Raw genomic sequence first — 10821 nt, 5'->3', positions numbered from 1 at the left:
AAGGAAGGAAGGAAGGAAGGAAGGAAGGAAGGAAGGAAGGAAGGAAGAAAGAGAGAAAGATGAGTAAGTAATAGAAAAAGAACACAACCATAGATGGAAATAGAGAAGATCTGGGTTCATAGTCAGACGAAGATAATGGAACTAAAAAAGGCACTCCTTTTTCAATGAGAAATATCAAATGGTCCTCAGCATGAAAAGAGTTCTTGGAAGACCTTAAAAAAGAACTTTAAAAGTCAAGTAAGAGAGATAGAGGAAAAGTTAGAAAAAAAAAATAAGAGCAATCCAAGAAAATCAAGAAAATTATGAAAAGAAAGTCAATGGAAATAGAGTATCAAAAACTTAAGGAAGAAAATAACTCCTTGAAAACTAGAATTGGGCAAAGGAAAGATGATGATGTCCTAAGACATCAAGAAATAATATAACAAAATCAAAATAATGAAAAAAATAGAAAAGAATGTGGAACATCTCATCAGAAAAACAGTTAAGCTGGAGAACAGAGGAGATATGATATAAAAATAGTCAGACTACCTGAAAATTACAATAAAAAACTGTCTTGATATAATATTACAAGAAAATATCAAGCAAAATTGCCGTGAAGTTCTATAAGAAAAAGGCAAAGCAGAAATGGAAAAAAAAATTCCCTGATCACCACCTGAAAGAGATCCCAGGAGGAAAATTTACAGGAATATCATAGCCAAGTTTCAAAGTTCTCAGGTTAAGGGGAAAAAAATATTGGAAACAATAAGAAAAATAATTTAAATATCATGGAGCTACAATAAGGATTACACAAGACCTAGCCTCTACTACATTGAAGGACTGAAGGTCTTGGAATACTATATTTCACAGAACAAAAGATCTGGGGTTACAACCAAGGGTAACTTACCTAGCAAAGTTAAGTATAATTCTGAATGGAAAAAATGGACATGTAATGAACTGAAAAACTTTCAGATATTTGTGACAAAAAGAGAATTTAAGGGAAATTGTGATGTATTACATCCAGGAGAAATATAAAGTAAACATTAAAAACCAATTATAAGGAACTCAGTAAGGTCAAATTTTTTGTCTTATATGTGAAAATATCAGTACTTTTCTGATTATGATCATTATTTGGTTAGTTTGAAAGAAAGTCTTAGGCAGAGCTGAGTATGATGGGGTGATTCTAAACAAGTAAAACTGTGTGGAGAGAGATAAAAAGGAGTGATTATACAAATGAGGCATGAAAGGAAAAATTGATACAAAAGAAGCTCTTAGCAGGGAGGGCAGGTAGTACTAGAACCTTATTCTCATCAAGAATGAATTAAAGAGGGAACAACATATATATCTAGAAAGGCAAAAAAATCTTCTAAGTTCAGAAATAAATAAGAAGGCAAGGGGGTAGGGCAGTAGAGGAGAGGATGAGAGGGATTCTTGGAGGGGTGGATAGGTTAAGGAATAAGAGGGCAAAGTAGGTGGTAGAAGTAAAGTAGAGGAGTGAGGAGGGATTGAGTAAATAGGGTAAGAAGGATAGTGAGGAAAAACAGGAAGGAGGAAAATACACAGTAACTATAGCTTAAAATGTGAATAGGATGAATTTACCCATAAAACAGAAATGGATAGCAGATTAAAAATTTGAATTCAAATTTCAAGAAACACAAAAATGAGAGATACATACAAAGATAAAATAAAGGGCATGAGTAGAATTTATTGCGTAAAAAAGTAGGGGTAGTAATCATAAGCTCAGACAAACTTAAGCTAAAATAGATTTAATCAAAAGAGAAAAAGAGGGAAACTACACTATGTGTCAGCAATAAAATCAAATAAAATTGGTAGAGGAAAAAGTAGGTAAAGAAATGAAATGAAAGGAAGAAAATTATGAAAAGACAATTAACAGCTTGGTAAAAGAGACACAAAAATATTGAAGAAAATAAGACCTTGTAAAACAGAATTGGCCAAATTGAAAAAGAGACACAAAAGCTCACTGAAGCAAAGAATATTAATTAGAATTGAGCAAATGGAAGCTAATGACTCCATGTAACATCAAGAGGCAGTAAAACAAAGTCAAAAGAATGAAAAATAGAAGATATGAAATATCTCATTGGAAAAACAATTGACCTGGAAAATAGATTGAGGAAAGACAATTTAAAAATTATTAGACTACCTGAAAGCCATATTCAAAGAAAGAGCCTAGATATATAATTTCAATAAATTATCAATAAAACTGCCCCAATAACCTAGAACCAGTGGGTAAACTAGAAATTGAATGAAACCGCCGATCACAACCTGAAAGAGATATCAAAATGAAAACTCCTAGGAATACTCCACAGTTCCCAGATCATAGAGAAAATACTTGAAGCAGTTAGAAAGAAACAATTCAAATACCATGGAGGCACAGTCAGTGTCACAGAAGATTTAGCAACTACTTTGTTAAAGGAGCAGAGGACTTGGACTATGATATTCTAGAAGGCAAAAGAGCTGGCATTACAACCAAGAATAACCTACCCAACAAAAATGAATGTAATCTTTCAAGGGGAAAAAAGATTTTTAATGAAATAGAGGGCTTTATTTTTGTTTTGTTGAGACAGTTGGGGTTAAGTGACTTGCCCAGAATCACACAGCTAGTGAGTGTTATATGTGTCTGAGGCCAGATTTGAACTCAGGTCCTCGTGACTCCAGGGTAGGTGCTCTATCCACTGCACCACCTAGCTGCCCCAAAATAGAGGTCTTTCAAGAATTCCTGATGAAAAGATTAGAGCTGAATAAAAAAACTGATCTTTAAAAACAAGACTCAAGAGAAGCATAAAAATAGAAATATAAAAAGAGAAATAATAAGGGACTCAAAAAGGTTTAAGTGGTTACTTTTCCACCTGGGAAGATGGTACATGTAATTTCTAATGACTTTATGATTATTAGGGCAGTTAGAAGGATTCTACAGAGAAAGAGGGCATAGGAGTGAGTCAAGTATGTTGGAATGATGTAAAAAAAAGGATAGGTAAGCAAAAGGAATGCTGTGGGAGAAAGTGGAAAGGAGAGGAAGAATGATGAGAGATGAGAGATGAGAGAGAAAGATGAGAGAAATCATCTCATACAGAAGAGGTATGCAAGGAAGAGCTTTTACAGTGGAAGGGGAAATGGTAGGGGGAGGAATACTTGAAACTCAGTCACTGAATTGGTTCAAAGAGGGAAATACACACACACACACACACACACACACACACACACACACTCACACACACACACACTCAATTGGCAATAGAAATCTATTTTACCCAACAGAGAAGTAGGAGGGGAAGGGATTAAAAGAAAAGGAGAATGGTGATAAAAGGGAGGGTGGATTAAAGGGAGGCAGTGCTCAGAAGCAAAAGAGACTTTAGAGAATGGACAGGATAAAAGGAGAGAGAGATAAAAAGAAGAAATTAGGATGGAGGGAAATGCACAGTTAGTAATCATAACTATGAATGTGAATGGGATGAACTCACCCATAAAACAGAAGCAGAAAGCAGAACAGATTAGAAACCAGAATGCAATAATGTATTGTTTATAAGAAACATACTTGAAACAGAAATACACACAAACACACACACAGAATTAAAATAATGAACTGGAGCCTATTATGTTTCCACTGAAGTAAAAAAGGCAGGAGTAGCAATCATGATTTCAGACAAAGCAAAAGCAAACACAGACCTATTTAAAAGAATTAAGCAGGGAAACTATATCTTGTTAAAAGTCACCATAGACAATGAAGTAATATCAATACTAAACATATATGCAACAAATGGCATAGAATTCCAATTCTTAAAGGAAAAGTTAAATTCATTGTAAGAGGAAATAGGCAGTAAAATTATACTACTGGTAGACCTCAATGTTACCCTCTTAGAGTTAGATAAGTGTAACCATAAAACAAATAAGAAAAGTCAAGAGATGAATAGAATCTCAGAAAAGTCATATATTATAAACTGTTGGAGAAAGCTGAATGGGAATAGAAAAGAGTACTATATGCCTTTTCTCTTCTATACTTAGTATCTTCATAAAAGTTGACTATATATTAAGATATTAAAAACCTCACAACCAAATGCAAAAAGCAGAAATATTAATTGAACCCTTTAAAAATTACATTTAATAAAGGGCCATGGATGCATACATTAAAATTAATTGCAAACTAAATAATCTAATCCTAAAGAGTGAGTCAATTTAAATAGAATGATAACAATGAGAAAACATTCCAAAATTTGTGGGATGTAAGCAAAGTAATACTTAGGAGATAATGCATATCTCTAAATATGTATATCAGTAAAAGAGAGAAAAACCAGATCAATGAATTGGGCTGACAACTAAAAAAAAAACCTAGAAAAATAAATTTAAAATTCTCAATTAGAAAACAAAATGAAAATCCTAAAAATCAAAAGGTAGATTAATAAAATTGAAAATAAAAAAGCCATTGAACTAAGAAATAAAATTTGGAACTTTTTATTTAAAAAAAACAATAAAATAGATAAAACTACTGGTTAATTTGATTTAAAAAAGAAAACCAAATGAAAAGGATGAATGCATCATTAATGAATATGAAATTAAAGCAATTATTTGAAGTTATTTTGCCCAATTGAATGCCAGCAAAACTGGCTATCTAAGTTAAATGGATGAATATTTACAAAAATATAAACTGCCTAGCTTAATTAAAGGGTTTTACTGAATCCTTAAATAACCTTATATTAGAAAAAGAAATTGAACAAGCCATAAATGAGCTCCCTAAGAAAAAGTCTCTAGGATGAGATGAATTTACAAGTGAATATTATCAAATATTTAAGAAATATTTTATCTCAATACTATATAAACTATTTGAAAAATAGGTAAAAGGATCCTACCATATTCTTTTATGATAGAAATATACAGTAGCAAATGATTATGGTAATCTAGTATTTGACAAACTCAAAGATCCAAGCTTTTGGAGTAAGAACTCACCATTTGACAAAAAAATTGCTGGGAAAACCAAAAAGAAGCTTGGCAGAAACTATGCATAGACCAACATCTCATACCTTATTACAAGATAAGGTCAAAATGAATTAAATGATTTAGACATAAAGGGTGACAATTTAAGTAATTTAGGGGAGCATGGAAAATGCACCTGTCAGATCTATGGATAAAGGAAGAGATTTTGATTTTTTTTTTGAATCCAGGTTCTCTGACTTTATTTTTTTAATGGTAATTTTAATTTTTTTTTTGTTTTCAACATTTACTTCCACAAGATTTTGAGTTCCAAATTTTCACCCCATCTCGCCCATCCCCCCATCCCAAGATGGCATCCATTCTAAATACCCCTTCCCCTAGTCTGCCTTCCCTTCTATCTCTCCTCACTTTCTTTTATTCCCTTCCCCTTCAATTTTCCTGTAGGGCAGGATGGATTTCTGTACTCCATTTCCTGTATTTCTTATTTCCCAGTTGCGTGTGAAAACATTCTTTTTCAAACATGTGTTTTTAAAACTTTGGGTTCCAAATTTTCTCGCTTCCTCCATCCACACCCAGCCTCATTGATAAAGCAAGCAACTAAATATAGGTTATATATGTGCAGTTATGCAAAACACTTCCATAGTAGACATGCTGTGAAAAACTAACTCTATTTCCCTTAATCCTACCCTGCCCATCCATTTATTCTATTCTTTCTTTTGACCCTGTCCCTCCTCAGAAGTATTTGCTTCTGATTACTCCCTTTCCCAATCTGCCCTTCTCTCTATCATTTCCCTACTCTCTTGTCCCCTTCCCCCCACCCCCATTTTCCTGTAGGGCAAGACAGATTTCCACACCCAAATGAGTATGTATGTTATTCCCTCCTTAAGTCAAATTCTACGAGAATGAGATTCACTCATTCCCTCTCACCTTCCCCCGTTTCTCTTCCACTGTAAGAGCCTTTTCTTTTCTGTTTTTTTTTTTGTGGGATAATTTACCCCATTCTACCTTTCCCTTTCTCCTTCTCCTAGTATATTCCTCTCTTACCCCTTAATTTTATTCTCCAAATATGACCCCTTCATTTTCAACTCACCCTGTGCCCTCTATCTATCTATATCTATATATATGTACATATAATTTTTCCCCTCCAACTACCCTAATACTGACAAAGGTCTCATTAGTTACAAATATCATCTTTCCATGCAGGAATGTAAATAGTTCAAACTTAATAAGTCTCATGATTTTCTCTTTCCTGTTTACCTCTTCATGTTCCACTTGAGGCTTGTATTTGAAAATCAAATTTTCTATTCAACTCTGGTCTTTCCATCAAGAATGCTTGAAAGTCCTTTATTTCACTGAATGACCATTTTTCCCCCTGTGGGATTATACTCAGTTTTGCTGGGTAGGTGATTCTTGGTTGTAATACTCTCTCCTTTGCTCTCCAGAATATTATATTCCATGCCCTGTGGTCCCTTAATGTAGAAGCAGCTAGATCTTTTGTTATCCTGATTGTGTTTCCACAATACTTGAATTGTTTCTTTCTGGCTGCTTATAATATTTTCTCCTTGACCTGGGAACTCTGGAATTTGGCTACAATATTCCTAAGAGTTTTCCTTTGGGGATCTCTTTCAGGAGGAGATCGGTGGATTCTTTCAATTTCTATTTTGCCCTCTGGTTCTAAAATATCAGGGCAGTTTTCCTTGATAATTTCTTGAAAGATGATGTCTAGGTGCTTTTTTTGATCATGGCTTTCAGATAGTTCAATAATTTTTAAGTTCTCTCTCCTTGATCAATTTTCCAGGTCAGTTGTTTTTCCAATGAAATATTTCACATTGTTTTCTAATTTTTCATTCTTTTGCATTTGTTTTACAGTGTCTTGATTTCTCATAAAGTCACTAGCTTCCAATTGCTCTATTCTAATTTTTAAGGAAGTATTTTCTTCAGTAAACTTTTGGACTTCCTTTCCCATTTGGCCAATTTTGGTTTTTCAGGTATTCTTCTCCTCATTGACTTTTTGGACCTCTTTTGCCATTTGGGTTAGGCTATTTGTTAAGGTGTTATTTTCTTCAGTATTTTTTTGGGTCTCCTTTAGCAAGCTGTTGACTTGTTTTTCATGATTTTCTTGCATCACTCTCATTTCTCTTCCCAATTTTTCCTCTGCTTCTCTTACTTGCTTCTCAAAATCCCTTTGGAGCTCTTCTAAGGCCTGGGACTGATTCATATTTTTCTTGGAGGCTTTGGATGTAGGAGCTTTGGCTTTGTTGTCTTCTGGTTGTATGTTTTGATCTTCTTTGTCACCAAAGTAAGATAATATAGTCTGACTCTTTGCGCTGCTTACTCATGATCCCGGACAATTACTTGAGTTTTAAACTCTTTGTTAAGGTAAAAGTCTGCTTCCAATGTGGAGAATGTACTGTCCCAAACTTTGGGGGTTGGTACAGCTGTTTTCAGAGGTACTTCTAGGGACCTGTAAATTTTCAGTTCTTCCAAGGTGGTATGATAAGGGGCGAGGTGTTTCCTCTCCACCACCACAACAAGCTCCACCACACCAATGCTCCTCCTTGCCCTAGGACTGCCCCTCAGAACTGTGATCCAGATCCAAGCACCGGTAAAGCAAGAGATTCTTGCCTCAGCACTGGCAAAGAGATCCCTGCAATCCCCCTCTGATCAGCCACTTGATTCCCCCTCAGTCTGTGGGCCAGAAGCTCAGGAAAAAGCTGCGGCCCCTGGCCGCACTTGAGACTTGTGGCTGAGACCTAGCTCCTCTCTCACCACAGTCACAGACTTTTCCCACTGACCTTCTAAGTTGTCTTTGGCATTCAGGGTTTGAGAAATCTGGAAACCGCCACAGCTGTCCATGATTCAGCTCTCTGAGGCCTGCTCCAGGGTCGCTGTGGCCTGTGTGCCCATGCTGCACTGCGTTCCTCTCCCAGCCCCACATGATATACCTTTCTGATCAACCATCCAGGCTGTCTTTGGCTGGAAATTTGTTTCACTCTGTCTTTTTGTGGGTTCTGCTGCTTTAGAATTTGTTTAGAGCCATTTTTTTAGGTATTTGGAGGGCTTTGGGAGAGAACTCAAGACAGTCGCTGCTTTCCCTCCGCCATATTGGCTCTGCCCCCACGGAAGAGTTTATGATTAAGAAATAAAGAGGACCACAGAAATAAAATAGATAATTTTGATTATATGAAATTAAAAAGTTTTTGCACAACAAAACTAATACAGACAAAATTATAAGTAAAACAGGAAACTGGGGAAAAATTTGCAGCAACATCTGATTTCTCAGATACACAGGGAACTGAGTCAAATTTGTAAAAAAAAAAATGAAAGCCATTCTCCAGTTGACAAATGGTCAGAGGATATGAATAGGCACCTTTCAGAAGTAGAAACTAAAGCTGTCAAAAGTCACATAGAAAAATGCTCTAAGTCACTTTTGAATAGAGAAATGAAAATTAAAATAGCTCTGAGATACTATCTCACATCTATCAGATTGGCTAATATGACAGAAAAGGAAAATGACAAATGTTGGAGTGGATGTGGAAAAACTGGAATGTTAATGCATTGTTGATGGAGTTGTGAACTAGTCCAACCATTCTGGAGAACAATTTGGGACTGCAACCAAATTGTTTATAAAAATGTACTACAACCAAAATGTTTATAAAAATTGACCCAGCAATACCACGTTATTAGATTTGCATCCCAAAGAGATCAACTAAAAAGAAAAAAAAAATACTTTATCTGTTCAAAAATATTTATAGAAGCTCTTTTTATGGTGGCAAAGAATTGGAAATCAAGGGGATACCTCTCTATTAGGGAATTACCAAACAAGTTGTGCTATATGATTATAATAGAACATTACTGAGCTATAAGAAATGATGAGTATCATTGTTTCAGAAAAACCTGGAAATTCTCACATGAACTGATGCAAAGTGAAGTGAATAGAACCAGAAGAATATTGTACGTAGTAAGAGCAATACTGTAACAATGATCAGTTATGAAAAACTTAGCTACTCAGATCAAGAAAATGATCCAAGACAGTTTCAGAAAATCAGTGATGAAAAATGCTATCTGCCTTTAGAGAACTGATGAATGCTGAATACAGTTTGAAGCCTACATTTTTACTGTCTCTTTCTTGTTTTATTTTTTGTCTGCTTTCTTTTGCAATATGGCTATTATGGAAATATATTTTGCATCATTTCACATGTATAATTGATATCAAATTTCTTTCCTTGTCAAGGAAGTGTTAGGGTGGGAGAGAGGGAGAGAAATTGGGACTCTTTTTTTTTTAAAAAAAAGTTTGTTAAAATTTTTAGATATAATTGGGAATATTTAATTAAATATATTTAAAATAAGGAAAAAACCTTAACCCCATGAAATTTTATTTTCTTGACATCCCTTTCCTCATTCAAAAGAATGTTCTATAACTTATATTTAAAATTTCAAAATAAAGTGAAACTAAAATAAATATTTTCTTTTTAGAATTATGCCACCAACTTTTTATTTTTAAATAAAATAAAATTTTAATTGGACAGCCTCTGGGATATCACAAAACCAGAGATGAGATTCCCTATGCCAGAGAGAAAGGACTTTAATATTCAGTGTGTTACAATGGAAAGAACACTAGATTTAGAGACCAGGGGTCCCGTGTTCAAGTCCTGGTTTTACTACTTACTATCTGTATGATTTTACCTCTCAGTTTCATCATGTGTAAAATGAGAGGGTTGGAATACACATTTTTTAAGGTGTCTTCTAGCTCTTAGCCTGTAACCTCTGATTACTCAGTAAATTAATGGTGACATTGATTAATCCTAAATAGAAAGGACAGAGCAAGTACTGTGATAATCTTTGCCTCCACCTTCAATTTACAGGACTTCTGTTTATTTATAGATCTTATCACTATGTTCCATCTCCTCTACGTCTGATAGTTTTGTCCTAGTGTAACTCCTTATCTCCCCGAAGCAGAGTTTATAACCTGAATCATTTTTCAGGTAATCATTCAAACAGATTCCCTAAGTCCCTACTGCTCCTGAGAATGTTAGAGTAGAATGGTGATGAGTAAAGCAGGAAGTGATACAGGAGAATCAGTCTTATATTTTTCTTGACAACAACAAAAAAATTCTAAGATTTTAAACATTTGTCCATCCTTGCTCAGCAGTTCTGCTCACTGTAGTTTTTTTTTTGAAGTTGGAATTTTTACATATGTTTTTCTTTTTAAGAGTATAGTAATTACATATGAAAACTTTGATGATAATGAAGCACTATGACTAGTGTTGCCTCTAGTTCTTATACTCAACCATTGAGGACTATGTACTAGGATCTCCTGGGGTCAGAACCATTTCATCAGAATCACAACATTCTAAATCACTCTCATTGAAGTAAATTTCTCTAATGATTGGCACACTATTTCCATTTAAAAATCGTCTCTCACCCTTAACCTGAATTGCAAGTACAATGGTAGAATTAATACTTTTAAAATATGGTGCTTTCTTCACGCTGACCCATTCCCTATTTGTTAGCACCAGTGACCTTTCCAGTGCCAATTTCCCATTTCAAGGATTTATTTGACAGATGAAGTTTTGATTGTTACAAACTTTTAGCAATTGCTTGGATCTTGTTACAAAGTAAATTGTGTTCATATCTTTCGCCTGAAAGATCCCACTGATCGGCGTGTATACCAACAAGGTCAAAGACATAAAGATATTAGATAGATAGACAGATAGATAGATAGATAGATAGATAGATAGATAGATAGATATATAGATAGATAGATAGATAGATGGATGGATGGTTGGACAGAAAGACAAATAGACAGACTGACAGACTGATAGACTGATAGACAGACAGACAGACAGACAGGTAGATAGATAGATAGATAGATAGATAGATAGATAGATAGATAGATAG

At 34.6% G+C, this 10821-nt stretch overlaps 1 pseudogene; it reads right to left on the bottom strand.

Moving 5' to 3' along the window:
- LOC114035669 overlaps positions 1 to 10821 on the bottom strand; it is a 66486-nt pseudogene that overhangs the window by 590 nt on the left and 55075 nt on the right.

The sequence above is a fragment of the Vombatus ursinus genome, unplaced genomic scaffold (assembly GCF_900497805.2).
Source record: "Vombatus ursinus unplaced genomic scaffold, bare-nosed wombat genome assembly UNPS02009205.1, whole genome shotgun sequence".
In the NCBI taxonomy this organism is placed as follows: Eukaryota; Metazoa; Chordata; class Mammalia; order Diprotodontia; family Vombatidae; genus Vombatus; species Vombatus ursinus.
This window is presented reverse-complemented; position numbering and strand designations above follow the sequence as displayed.